Genomic DNA, 14397 nt, shown 5'->3' with positions numbered 1-14397 from the left:
GGTTTTTTTACAATTGCCCAAATATGCAAATACCAACTTTCTCGGCTCCCAAGTGTATTAGAAATCTTTGCCTACTGAAACCCACCCTGAAGCTTATATACGCATTTCAAAAAAACAGACGTTTCTCTTCAGAGGAAATAAACAGCAATGAACAAATCCAAGAGGGGTGCGGGAGTCGCTGAATGCCACGGTCACTAGATGGCGCCTCTCTTGCATTGAACTCCCTTCTCTTCCGCACTCATTCTCAGAAACCGGAAGCGGAAGTGCTTGCCCTCTGCTTGCCTGCGGTAGACGGGCGCCTTCCAGTTCGGGTGTGAGGTGGGTGTGTGTCAGTGCCCTTCATGGTCCTTTACTCCTGTCCTGCGGACTAAGGGTGCCGCCCTGGCCTCCCTTTCCCGGGTTGCTCCGGAGCCTCGCGACTTCCCAGGAGCCGCGTAGTACAGGGACCTCCTGCGCCTCCTATCAGAGACCCAACCAACCCTGATGCACTCTCCAGTATTTCAGGTGTTTTCTGTATGGCCATCGGCTGTACCTTGTTGTATCTCGGTGTATGAACAGGTAAAATATGGATGTCGTTGCTGAGCAACAGTGTGGTGTACAGGCCAGCAGCGTCAGTTTCACTGTGAATTTGTGCGAAATGCAGTCAGATATCTCGGAGGCCCAGGGTGATTGGCTTGAGTCTAAATGCCCTATTCCCACCTCCTCCAGTCTGCCGCTCATCATACTTCCCTGTTTAGTAAGAGACATATTTCAAGGAATTTCTGTAGCTGTAAGGCAGACATATTCGTCATGACTGCATGAAAAACGCTGTGAATAACCGAAGCTGGTCCCCTCTAAAATACAATGTGAGTGAACACTCTTACCGATTTATAGAGATCACGCATCCATTATTTGTGTAAGATCTGGAGGCTTACCTAAGGCAGCTTCTGTACAGGACTGGATGTTCCTGAGTCAACCACATTTTTGCTACAAAAGAGCATTCTTAATAGGTTGAAAGATTCTTGTAGCAGAAATCAAGCACTTTCCCGGTGTCAGAAGAGTACATACAAGGGATGAGGGCAAAGTTAGAGGCATGTATCATGAATCTCATCAAAATCCTTAAACAGATCCAAGAAGGTCAGCCACACTATAAAGTTGCAAAACAGTATTTCATCCTTTGTAATAGTTATTTGACCCAACACTCTTGTTGAAATAAATGTGACATGTGAAAACGAAATTAGTAGAAAGTCTTGATTTTTAGTAAGTAATTTTGAACATGAAAAAGTAAAGTTTAAGCTGATGAGTAAATTGTATGGCATGTATAATATGACTGGAGAATGCTTCTTTCAAACCAAATGTAATGGTAATGTAGAATGAAGATAGTAAATATATATCAAGCCTGTTGTATTTAAGAGCAGCCAAAGGATATCATTTTACATAAAACAAAAAAGGAAAACATGGGTACTAAAGAGTCAAGAGGTAGCTGTGTATATCATTTCAAATATTTAAATTATCTAAATGTATGTGTCCTCTGAAAAATCATTGCTAACTCCAGTGTCATTAAGCAATTCTCTGTCTTTATAATAGTGAAATTTACCAGGAATTTTTAATGCAGGAAGTCATATTCTTCTTTCCATGTTAATAATGGTGATGCAGCTCTCATAAACTTGAAAAATCCAGTTTTTCCACACTGAAGTTACTCATATGATTTTTCCCCCCTCTAGGTTAGCATGGCCTTAAGTTTGTTATAAGTCAAAATTGACTCCATGGCACACAACGATGACAAGGTTGGCATTAACTCTAAAATACTCACTCATCTACCTATGTTGTTGTTGTTATGTGCCATCGAGTCGGTTCCGACCCATAGCGACCCTGTATAGGGTTTCCGAGGGTGTAAATCTTTACGGGAGTAGAAAGCCTCATCTTTCTCCCACGGTGCAACTGGTAGTTTTGAACGGCTGACCTTAAGGTTCGCAGCCCGATTCGTAACCACTACGCTACCAGAGCTCCTTATAGTCCAATAATATCTATACTTTTCTCCTTTTAGCTATGTACTCAAACCAGAAATCTAAGTTTCTGTTTTTTCATTTTTTTATTACTTTTTTGTTTTAGTTTTAATAGTATAATGCTGTATTTTTGCATGTATGTGCTTAAAATTATGTAAGAAACTATTCCAGCCTTTCTAACAAGTAAGGTTCAGTCATTAGTTACTTTCAGTCATTAGTTACTTTCAGTGTGTGTTTAAGTTTTTAGCTTTTCCATTACCCTCAGCAGGAACTCAGTACTTCTAAAGTGTTAACTCTCCCTCCTCCTTTTCAGCTGCCCCTGGTAACCATTTGGTCTGTATATATTTGCTTAGTCTAAATACTTCATTTAAGTGGGATCATATAATATTTGTCCTTTTGTATCTAATTTAGTTCAATTAGCATACTGTTTTCAAGGGTCATCCATATCAAAGCATTTATGAGAAATCCCATTTCTTTAATTACTGAACAATAGTCCATTGGATAGATGTGCTACACTGTATTTATCCACACATCTGTTGATGGACATTTGGATTGTTTCTCTTTTTTGGCTAGTATGAACAGTGCTGCAGTGAACATAGTTGCAAAAGTACTTGTTAACATCCCTACATTCAAGTCTTTGAGTTGTTGTTAAGTGTCGTGGAGTCAATTCCAACCCATAGTGACCCTGTATAGGGTTTCCAAGGAGCAGCTGCTGAGCTTGAACCACCAAACTTGCAGTTCAAATGACTTTGCAGTCTGGCACATTAGCCCATAGCGCCACACCAGGACTCCAAGCCTTTGAGTATATACCTAGAAACAGAAATTCGTGGGTCATATGGTAATTGTATGTTTAACTTTTGAAGACTGTCAAAGTGTTTTCACATAGGTTGCACCATTTTACAATCCTACCAATAATTTCTGCATATTCTCCCCAACTATTGTTTTCTTTTTCTGATAGTAGGTGAGGTTTTGGTTCACATTTCTCTTAATGACTAATGACCTAGACTATCTTCCTTGCTTTAATATCATGCAGTTCAATTGATCTATTTTGTTTTGATGCCCGTGCTTTGGACACCATAGCTAAGAATCTGTTGTCGAAAACTAGTATGTGGGTAAAATGTTCATATTTTTTTAAATTGTGAAAACATTGCATGTTTCAAATATTTTGAAAATGTGTGGAGAAAGAATGATCATTAAACACTTGAAATTTCAACATCTGTTGAAAAATATGGTGCATTTATTTCTCTCTTTCATCTTTCGAGTTCAGTATTCTAGAAGTAATTCCTTTTAGGATTTTAGTTCCTCTTCGAGATGTAATTAATAGTGTAGTCATTGCATCTCAAGTTCAAACCTTTATTCAAAGCTATGGATTTTCCGATTTCAGAATCTAAGAGTTGCTACTTAGATAATGTCATAATATCAACTTATATTTCCTGAAGACCTAATGCATGCCAGAACTGTACTCTCTTTCCTTCTAGCTTGCTGCTTCATAAATAGGATGGAGCCTGTTTCAGAGGTAACAGCTTGATTCTTTGTTTCCAGAAAGAGGCAAGCAACAGGCTAAGATAAGGGCTCTTGAGTACCAATGGACTCAGACGAAAGCCTCACCCTCGTCCACCTGGGGCACTAAGGACCATGTGACTAAAAGCTAACATCTCTAGAACAGAACTTTCAAGTCTCACCCCAGCTAATCTGCTTCTCAGCCAGCTTTCCCATATCAATAAATGGCCCTTGCATTCATTCACTAGATTAGGAAATAAACTCATTCCACCTGTATCCTCGTTTTCCTTCATTTTCCAACTTTAGGAGACACTGAGTCTTGTTGGTGTAGAACCAAAATATAACCATTATCTTCATGACTTGTCCAAGCTACTCCAAGAGCTACACCTCAGGAAAACAGCCTCTGAACTCTTTTCTGCTTTTTCTTTTGTCACAGAGGTATAATCTCCATCCAACAACAAGAGAAATGTTTTAAAACTATAAACCAAGTAAGATATCAATGCTACATACAATAAAATCTGTATGCTACTTTGCCCAACTATATCCTGCATGTTTAGACTTAGGTTAGCTCTCTGACGTAAATTTATAACATTAACCCTCATGTTATGAAAGGTTGACACACTTGGGGGTGGGGGGTACTTTTACATAGATGTCAAGATTTTCCCTGCCTTTTGTCCTTCATACCAGGTATGTGCAGAACATTTTTGACCATAGGAATTCCATTATTTTCATAACGCTGGTCTAACCGCAAATGTCATCTTTTCAGAGAGAACCTCTACTTGTTTCTGTGTTTTTAGAATGTGATAAATCCAATTTGGATTTAAACCTAAAGACCCACTGCAGTCCAACTGCTTTTGACTCATAGCAACTCTATATGACAGGGTAGAACTACCCCCATAGGTCTTTACAGAAGCAGACTGTCACACATTTTTCCCATGGACTGACTGATGGGTTTCAAGCCACTGATCTTTTGGTTACCAGCCAAGCATTTTAACCTCTGTGCCACCATATACATGAACAGAATTGATAGCAGGTATGATAGGTGGGTATGGAAAGAGTTTTCATCTGGGAAGAGTGTAAATCCCTGAGGCAGCAGAGAATGCACTATTGGTTGCTCCTTGATGATGTCAGAAATGACTGGAACAAAGAAAGCAAAGTATGGGTTGGAGGTTAAGGGGTATTGTGTGAGCAAGACTGGGGGAAGCAATGGCAACAGGTTGTATAGAACCATGCTGACTACTCTGGATTTTTTTCGAGGTCAGTGTTCAGCATTGACAGACATTAATAAGGACGTTGTTGTTAATAGAAGTGTGTGTGTAAGTATATTTATGATTTAAAATACAACACTCCAATTCCTGTACTGCAAATTGACTTTGGGATTAGTAACTATGAATGAGCGATGTCAAGCAGGAGCTTGTTATGAACAAGTTAAGGAAAACTGTCAAATGACCTAGACATAGAGATTGGTTGTGGATCAGGAAGACAGTGGATGCTGTAATATAAATGTAGATGGTTCAAAGCACATCTCAGTTGATAGAATGATCATTCCTTGAGTGGCAGGCTATGGGGCCTTGAATGCATCTCAAAGTTGAATGTGGATGTGGATAACCCAGGGTACCTTTAAAATGTAGTTTGATTGAGCAGACCTAGGTAGACCTGGAATGTAGCTTGTGAGTCTCCATGTCTAACAAGCTCCCAGTTTATGCTGAAAATAATAAGTATAGAAATCATGTTTTGAGTTAAAATTAGTGATATTAGAGAAAGTAATAGAAGGAAAGATAATACTTAAAGGGGAGACACTGATTGCCATGGTCATGTAAGAGAGAGAACATTTACATGAGATCAATAAAACTAGGTGTCACCTGGATATAGAAGCTGGGTGGGGGAGGGGAGGAATAGGCATAGAGGCTGAAGATGTCTCCTTAGAGAAAACGTAGTGATATTCTGATTTATTTGTTGTTCAATTCATTATAATGTTGAAAGAGAACGTGTTCGAGAGAGAGTAACTCAAGGGGAACAGCGAACTGTTAATTGCAAAATGAACAGAGTAAATACTGATAACATGTTAAAATGCTATATTTGCAATGAAAGTTTGTAAAGAGCTTAATAGGAGAGATTTAACTGCACACAATTAAAATTTGATGAAATATGAGGCGTTTCACTGACCAAAGTTGAAAAATATATTCTCTCTGAAAATGCACCCATTTTGATATCAAATAACAGAGTGTGTGTTGATCTACAAGGGTTTAAATTATACAGGTAAAAATTCAAAACTCTTCCTTGGAGTCCCTGGAGAAAATCAAGTGCCAATTCTCCAGCCATGCTCTTGATTCTTCTCATGCTCTGGGATGAGTAAATTCCTCCATCTGTGATTTTACTACCATAAGAAGAGGCTTGCAAAGCTATGTAGATCTCTAAATTGTTGCCTTATATGCATATACCTTAGGATGGAGCATTCCCTTGAGCCTGGGAGGAAACCCTGCCCCAGTAAAGAGCTGAAGGCTGAGAACCTAACACCCACTCCTACTCAACACTGTCTCCCTCCATTTTCTTCCATTTCCGGTCCAGGTGTGACATAGAGAACTAGTTAGTATAGGCAACTGCTTACCTAGGTTGGCCATCTTACACATCCTTGCTATCACAAGTAACCATTTCAATTGCTCTGACTAACTGTGTGCACCAACCATTATTCTTCTGTCTGCAGACTGCTCATTATCTCTGCTTCTACTTCCATTCCTTCTACTTAAATGATTTCTTGGTCCAGGAGAAGGAATCCACTTAACTTCCAGAAGCTATAGCCTGGAAATGGTGAGTACCACTAATTGGTAGTATGAGGGGATGTGGCTAAGTATGATTCGGTGGGAGATCAGTTGTGTACTCCTTGCTCTGTGTTTCTTCTATGAGGTAAGAGGGGGCTAAAGACCAAATTCTAAGAAGCATCCTAAGACACTGCTCCATCACTCATCTGTAAGTTTGTCATCTGTGGCGGATTGTGTGTTGCTGTGATGCTGGAATGATCCTGAAGGGGGAAGTTCAAGGCACACTGAAGGCATTAACAAAGAACAAGGCCCTAGGAATTGATGGAATATAAATTGAAATTGTTCAACAAACTGATGCAGCCCTAGAGGCACTCACTAATTTATACCAAGAAATTTGGAGGACAGCTACCTGGCCAACTAAATAGAAGAGATCTGTATTTACTGATGAAGATCAAAGAGCACAGTCTTCGGTATGGATTGTATCTCAATGTAAAGAAAACAAAAGTCCTCACCACTGGACCAATAAACAACATTCTTATCAATGGAAAAAAGACTGAAGGACTTCATTCTTCTTGGATCAATGATCAACACTCATGGAAGCAGCAGTCAAGAAATCAAACAACATATTGCATTAGGCAAATCTGCTGCACAAGACCTTTTTAAAGTGTTGAAGAGCAAAGATGTCAGCTTGAGGACTAAGGTGCTTCTGACCAACTTCATCTCTCATCCTTCGGACATATTGTCAGGAGGGACCAGTTCCTGGAGAATGATATCATGTTTGGTAAGGTGGAGGGTCAGAGAAAAAGATGAAGCCCCCCACCCCACCGCCAGCAAGATGGATTGGCAAAGTGGCAGCATCAGTGGGCTTGATCATGGCAACAATTGTGAGGTTGGCCCAGGATCGGGCAGTGTTTCATTCTGTTGTGTGTAGGGTTGCTATGCGTCGGTACCGACTCAGTGGCACCTAACAACAACAACATATCTGTGCCCATTTTAAAGAGAGGTGACCCAATGGAATGTGGAAGTCTTTGGTCAATATCATTAATATTGCATGCAAGTAAATGTTTGCTAAAGATAATTTAAAAAACAGCTGTAACAGTACAGTTACAGGAAACTGCCAGAGATTCAAGCCACGTTCAGACAAGGATGTGGAATGAGGGGATATCGCTGCTGACTTCACATGGATCTTGACTGAAGCAGAGAATACCATAAAGATGTTTACCTGTGCCTTATTGACTAAGCAAAGGCTTTTGACTGTGTGGATCATAACAAGCTATGTGCAACATTTCAGAGAATGAGTATTTTGGAACACTTAATTGTGCTAATAAGAAACCTGTATATAAATGAAGAGGCAGTCTGGAAAATAAAACAAGGAAACACTGAATGGTTTAAAATCAGGAAATGTGTGTTTCTGGGTTGTATTCTTTCACCATACTTATTCAATCTGTATGCTAAGCAAATAATTCAAGAAGCTGGATTATATAAGAAGAGTCTGGCATCAGGATTGGAAGAAGACTCATTAACAACCTGTGTAATGCAAATGATACAACCTTGCTTGCTGAAAGTGAAGAGGACTTAAAATATTTACTGATGAAGATCAAAGCCTTCAGTATGGGTTGTACCTCAGTGTAAAGAAAACAAAAATCCTCACCCACCACTAGACCAATAAATAGCATCATGATAAATGGAGAAAAGATTAAAGTTGTTAAGACTTCAATTTGCTTGAACCTACTATTAACACTCATGGTGTGGCACTATAGAATCAAACTAAACTTTGAACTACAGGATCAGCAGTTCAAACCTACCAGCTGCTCCTAAGAAACCCTAAAAAAGGTCACTATGAATCAGAACCTACTCTACGGCACTTAACAACAACAACTACCAACACTTATTGAAGCAGCAGTTAAGAACTCAAACAATGTATTGCAGTAGCCAGATCTGCCACACAAGACCTCTTTAAAGTGTTCAAGAGCAAAAATGTCAGTTTGAGGACTGAGGTGTGCCTGACCCAAGCCATAGTATTTCTGATAGCCTCATGTGCATGTGAAAGTTGGACAATGTATAAGGAAGACCAGAGAAAAATTGAGTTACAGTTTTGGAGAAAAATATTAAAAGCACCATGGACTGCCAGAAGAACAAACAAATCTGTGTTGGAAGAAGTGCAACCTAAGTGCTCCTTAAAAGCTAGAATGGAGAGACTTTGTCTATCATACTTCAGATATATTATCAAAAGGGCCTAGTCCCTGGAAAGGACATCATGCGTGGTAAAGTGGATGGTCCATGAAAAAGGAGAAGACCCCCAAGTAGATGAATTGGCACAATGGAAGCAACATCAGGCTCAAGCTTAACAGTGATGGTGAGGAAGGCACAGGACTGGGCAATGTCTCGTTCTGTTGTGCATAATGTTTCTATGAGTCAGAACTCACTCGTCAGCACCTAACAGCAATAACAAGACCTTGCTCCGCTGTCACTGGCCCCTTCTTCAACAAATACGTGGTTTTCAATCCTTGGATACTTGGAGTTGCCTTCCATATATGACTGAAACCCAGGCCCTTCACAGCCATCCATGCCCCATTACCGCAGACAATGTTCTCGGCTTCTCCCTGGCACTAGCGCCTTTTCTGTGTAGTTCTAAAACTACAGTTCTACCTCTTACAGCATGATGGTGTGAGAAAGGGAAAGAGAGTGTGTAAGGAAAGAACCCTGACTCTCATGGGGTCCTGTGTTGGGGTTGGAACTTCCATGACCCCACCACAGGAACAAGGCAGGAGAGTGAGGCTAGCTGGATCATGCCTGGGGTTCTCTAAAACCATCTTTGTTTCACCAGTGGAGAATAGTCTTGCTTGAGGCTTTCAGGTGTTCGAGAAGCATGATACCCAATCTAGATCCCAATCCTCCCATCCCATCTGTGCCTAGAGCTGCTGTTATATTTCTGAAGTGTTTGACCATTCCCCACATTTTGGATTAAATCTAAAACTTAGTATGATGCTTGCTGAAACAGCTCAGGATATGAGCTGGTGATATTGTCCTGCCTGATCAGCAGTTGGGACAACACCATGGGTGTAATCAGGAGTCATGGCGGTAAAGCAGACCTTATATGCCCTTGGAAACGTTTGGTTTAGATTCCTTGCAAAGGCCAGGTTGATTGGACTAAAGGATTTTAATAGGGGAAATTTAAGTTAAGGGCAGTGATGATTTCCTCTGGTGAAACTACAAGGTGCTGGTCATTTACTTATGGTATTGAAAGGCACCTTTGTCCTAGCTCTTATATACTCAGTGAGTGGATGGGTTACAGATGGGGAGAGGGATGTGATACCAGCACCACAGAAAGAAGGGAAGAGAAAGTAAAGTCTGAAAACAGCAGTGGATTGGGGGGTAGGCAGGGAATGGCCCTGAGGAGAGAAGTCTAGTTAATGTCCTTGTCTAGCAAGTGGCAGGGTGACTACGCAGTCAGTCACTCTTGCTCAATTCCAGACTTCTTTGAGGGCAGGATCCATTCTGGATAGGTTTGAAACCCCACAAATGTTTGTATATCAGGATCACAGTTTCCTCTGGAAGTCAAGTTTGGGATCAGTTCATTATGTTTCCACTGATAATTTTTTACTATAATGGACATAAAACTTTGAAACACAGAGGAATGTATTTTAGCAGATATAAGAGAGTGATGTAAATGTCAACATGGGATACAGTTTTAAATAAATGATGAAAAAACACATAAACATTTGACAGTCTGTAATAAAAGGATCTAACCTTAGACTCAAGTTAGACTACTAGATGGGAAAATTTATTAAAGTGAGATTTAGCTACATACATGGTTGAGCAGAGTTTATAGCAGGTGGGAAGAGAAGGTGAAGAAAGTATTTCAGTTGGGAAAAATGAGCATCTCTGCCCTATCTGCTGATGCCCCCATGTTTTGTGATGGACCTGAACCATGAGGTAGCAGAGAATCCATACTGGTATTCAGAGAATCCATCCTTTCCTTGATGCAAGTTCGCTGAGATTGAAGCAAAGAAAACAAAGTGAGATCGGAGGTAAGGATATGAGCCAGACTGGAGAAGGCAATGGTAGCATGTCCTTTAGAAGCACGCTGACTGCTCTGCTGCACCTTTTTGTAGAAGAGCCACTGATGAGCATTAAACATGGATATGAATGAATTTGTGATTTAAAATGGAACACTCCAGTCCTGTACTGAAATAGATTTTGGAAATAACAACCAAGAATGACATTAAGGTGGACCTTGTGAAAAAAATTAAGGAAGGTTGACAACACAGCTGCATCCTCCTGTTGACAACACAGCTGCATCTTTGCATACAATCCCAGCCACATCCCAGAAACACAGTGGTAAAGTTCAGAGAAAACAGTAAGCATCAAGGCTGGTTTTAACTCTGGCAAATTTGGAGATTATTACCATCAATGACCCCTTCATTGATTTCAACTGCCTGATCTACATGTTTCAGTGGCAAGTTCAATGGTACTACCAAGGCTAAGAACCAGAACTATGTCAGTGGGAAGCCTATCTCCCATCTTCCAGGAGTGAGATCCTAACAACATTAAGTGGGGTGATGCTAATGCTGTGTGTTTTGTAGAGTCCACTGATGTCCTCACAACCTTGGAGAAGGTGGGGGCCCACTTGAACAGTGGTGTCAAAAGGATAATCACCTCTGTCCTATCTGCCGATGCCCCCATGTTTTGTGATGGACCTGAACCACAAGAAGTATGACAACTGCCTCAAGATTGTCAGCAATACCTCCTGCACCACCAGCTGCTTGGCACCCCTGGCCAAGGTCATCTGTGACAACTCTGGCATCATGGAGGGACTCATGATCACAGTCCATGCCATCACTGCCACCCGGAAGACTGGATGGCCCTGCTGGGAATCTATGTTGTGATGGCCATGTGCCTACCCAGAACATCATCCCTGTATACTGGTGCTACCAAGGGCTGTGAACAAGGTCATCCCTGAGCTGAATGGGAAGCTCATTGGCATGGTCTTCCATGTCCCCATCCCTAAGTGTCAGTCATAAATCTGTCTTGCCAAATCTGATGACAAACTACAACTTTAACAATGACACCCACTCTTCCATCTTTGATGCTGGGACTGGTGTTGCCCTCAATGACCACTTTGTCAAACTCACTTCCTGCTATAACAATACTACAGCAACAAGGTAGTGGACCTTGTGATCCACACGGAATAAGAGCCCCTTAGACCACCAACCCCAGCAATTACACTAGAAGAATAGAAGCCTTCAGTTGCTGGGGAGTCCTTGCCCCAATTCGATCCCCCAACACACGGAATCTCCTGTCCTTGTTACAGTGTCCATCCAGACCCTCTGGAAAGAAGAGGGGGAAGTTAAGGAAGACTGAAGTACTTAGACATGGAAGATGGTTGTAGATCAGGAAGACAGTGGAATGACATAATGTAGATGTAGATGGTTCAAAGCACATCAGTTGATAGAATGTTCATTCCTTTAGTTACTGACTCTGTCTAGAGCAGAGATCAAGTTCAGACATGACTGGGTAACCTGAGGATCTTGTTAAAGTGTGCATTTTGGGTTAGCAGGTTTGGAGTGAGGCTTGAGAGTCTACTTAGCTAACAAGTTTCTAGTTTATGCTGAAAGTAATAAATATAGAAACAAGGATGTGAATTAAAATTAGACAGTGCTGTTATAGAAAATAATAAAAGTAAAGGTACTGCCCAAAGGGGAGATACTAATATTAAAAACTTACATGTGAGAGAGAAAACATTTACACTGAGAAATAGAAGTGAGAGTCAGCTGGGTGGAGAAGTGAGGTAGAAAGTAATGAGAACAAAAACAGTTTATTGATCCTTAAAGAAAGCTTAATTATTTTCTCATTTATTGACTGATCCATTAATTATAACATAAAGAAAATTATCATGAATCCTCCTGGATTTCTAGAAAGCTTGGGGACTGGTGGAGTCATGGTCAGAGAGCCTAAAGGAAAAGAAGTATCAAGGGAAAGAAACGTTCATTGCAAAGTGAACAGGAAAAATACCGACCACATATTACAGTGCTAGAAATGAAATTAAAACTTAAAAGAAAATGCAGAGCACAGCAGAAGTATTTTAACTTCCCATAAGAAAAAATAAATCAAAGAAATATGATGAGGTTGTTGACTAAACTTAAAATGTATGTTCTCCCTGAAAAGCACCCATATTGATATCAAAGTGTGTAGGTTGATCTACAAGGGACAAAGTTATATCAGTGAACCTATAAGCTCAACCTTAGACCCCTGAATCCCTGGATGAAATTAGGTTCACATTTTCTTAGCCAAGCTTTGGTGCCTCTGATACTCTGGTATGAGTAAATTCTTCCGTCTATGATCTTGTTACCAGAAGGAAGAGGCGTCTGGAGCTGCATAAGGAATAAAAGTGCGTGCTCTAGAAGGCTGAAACCAGACGATGCCCTCTGGGTGGCTGGGAGGAATTCCTCCTACACAGGAAAAGGGCTTACGGCCAAGAACTTGCTTACTCAACACTGTTTTCTCCCCATCTTTCTTCCATTGCAGATCCCAGCATGGCACAGGGAAGTAGTCCAGTTTAGGCAGTTGGAAACCTTGGGAGGTCAACTTACACAACCATGTAATCACAAGTAAGGATTTCAACTGATCTAACTGGTGTGTGGACCAGACATTATTCATCTGCCTCCAAACTGCCCAGTGGGCCTGCTACCAGTTCCATCCCTCTTACTTAGAACCTGTCTAAGTGGCTTCTTGGGTATAAAGAGGACATTCAAGGAAATGGTGAGTACTGCAGAACACTGGCTTATTCTTACCATAAGCTTATTCTTATCATAAGGCTAGATATAAGTTGTTTGGGAACAGTTATGTGCACTTGTCCGTGCTGTGTCCATTGAGGCAAAAAGATGGCAGAGGAGGCCAAGGGACTGAGCCCAAAGAGGCAGCCTAAGGCCCTGCTCCACTCTCCCTGGGCCCTTCTTCTATACATAAGTGGATTTGAAGCCTTTAATGACTGGGGTCAGCTTTCATATGTAACACTCAGAACTGACACCATGAAGCTTTAACATCCTCATCCCTGAGCCTTGATACTCTGTGTTGAATTACATCATCTCCTGAAGATGGAGCAGCTCTGCATGAGGAGGCTGAGTCTCAGACCCTCTGGAGCCATCCTTGTCCCATCACTGTAAACACTGTTCTTGGCCTCCACCAAGCACTGGATCCATTTCTGTGCCATTCTAAAACTACCACTCCACCTCTCACACTGTGTAACAGCGGCGTGAAGAAGTGGGGTGGGAGTTAGTAGGTCAAGGCCCTGACTCTGTTTATGGGATGCTGAATGCTTTCTTGACATTACCAAAGTAATGACTCTGAGGAGAGTACGTTGCATCTGGGTCTTGTATGGGAGTCTCCAGAACCATCCTTTTTTCCAGTAGGGCAGCATGATTCCCCAGGTCAGGTTCTTGTTCTCCCAGCTATCTATGCCTAGAGCTGGGGATGCAAGATGCCATCTTGCCATGTCCAACAATCAGCTATGCTCCGTGACCCACGCGGAGAGATTAAACCCAAGTAGGGGTAACAGGAGAATAGAAATAAAAGGAAGACACAAGACACAAGTGAAATAAGTAAAGTTGAACCAGGTGGGACACAGCACTCTGATGGAGATACTACGACCCAGGACAGGCACAGCAAGTTTATTTTATACACATCTCAAGGGGAGGTGCTTGGGGGAGGGTTGGGAGTGCAGGAACATCTTGTGCTGAATGTACATGCAGTAAGCGGAACTTTATCAGAAACACTGTAACTTGTGGTAGCTAGCTGGAACACTGAGTCGAACAGCGGTGCTAACAGAATAACAGGATGCCTAGCTAAGCAAACTGAGCTGAAGGTCATATCTTTAAAGGCCAAGCCGGTTGCCTGTGCTTTCCTCTGGGCCAACTGTTGCTGGTATCCTGAGGCAGACATAGACCCAGACTCAGTCTATCCCAACACCATGTAGTTGGTCCTGACTCACAGTGACTCTGTGTGCAGCAGAACAAAATCACTGCCCAGGCCTGCACCATCAGCACAGCTGTGGCGATGTTTGGCCTCACTGGTGCAGTCACTGTGTCGGGCCTTTTTGGTGAGGCTTTTCCTCTTTTTCACCCACGCTCCACTTTGCCAAGAATTATGTCCTT

The 14397-nt window shown here is 41.5% G+C and overlaps 1 pseudogene; it reads left to right on the top strand.

The window, feature by feature from the left end:
* Window positions 1-565: 565 nt before the first annotated feature.
* Window positions 566-14397, top strand: part of LOC102811474 — a 31921-nt pseudogene continuing 18089 nt past the window's right edge.

The sequence above is a fragment of the Chrysochloris asiatica genome, unplaced genomic scaffold (assembly GCF_000296735.1).
Source record: "Chrysochloris asiatica unplaced genomic scaffold, ChrAsi1.0 scaffold00312, whole genome shotgun sequence".
In the NCBI taxonomy this organism is placed as follows: domain Eukaryota; kingdom Metazoa; phylum Chordata; class Mammalia; order Afrosoricida; family Chrysochloridae; genus Chrysochloris; species Chrysochloris asiatica.
This window is presented reverse-complemented; position numbering and strand designations above follow the sequence as displayed.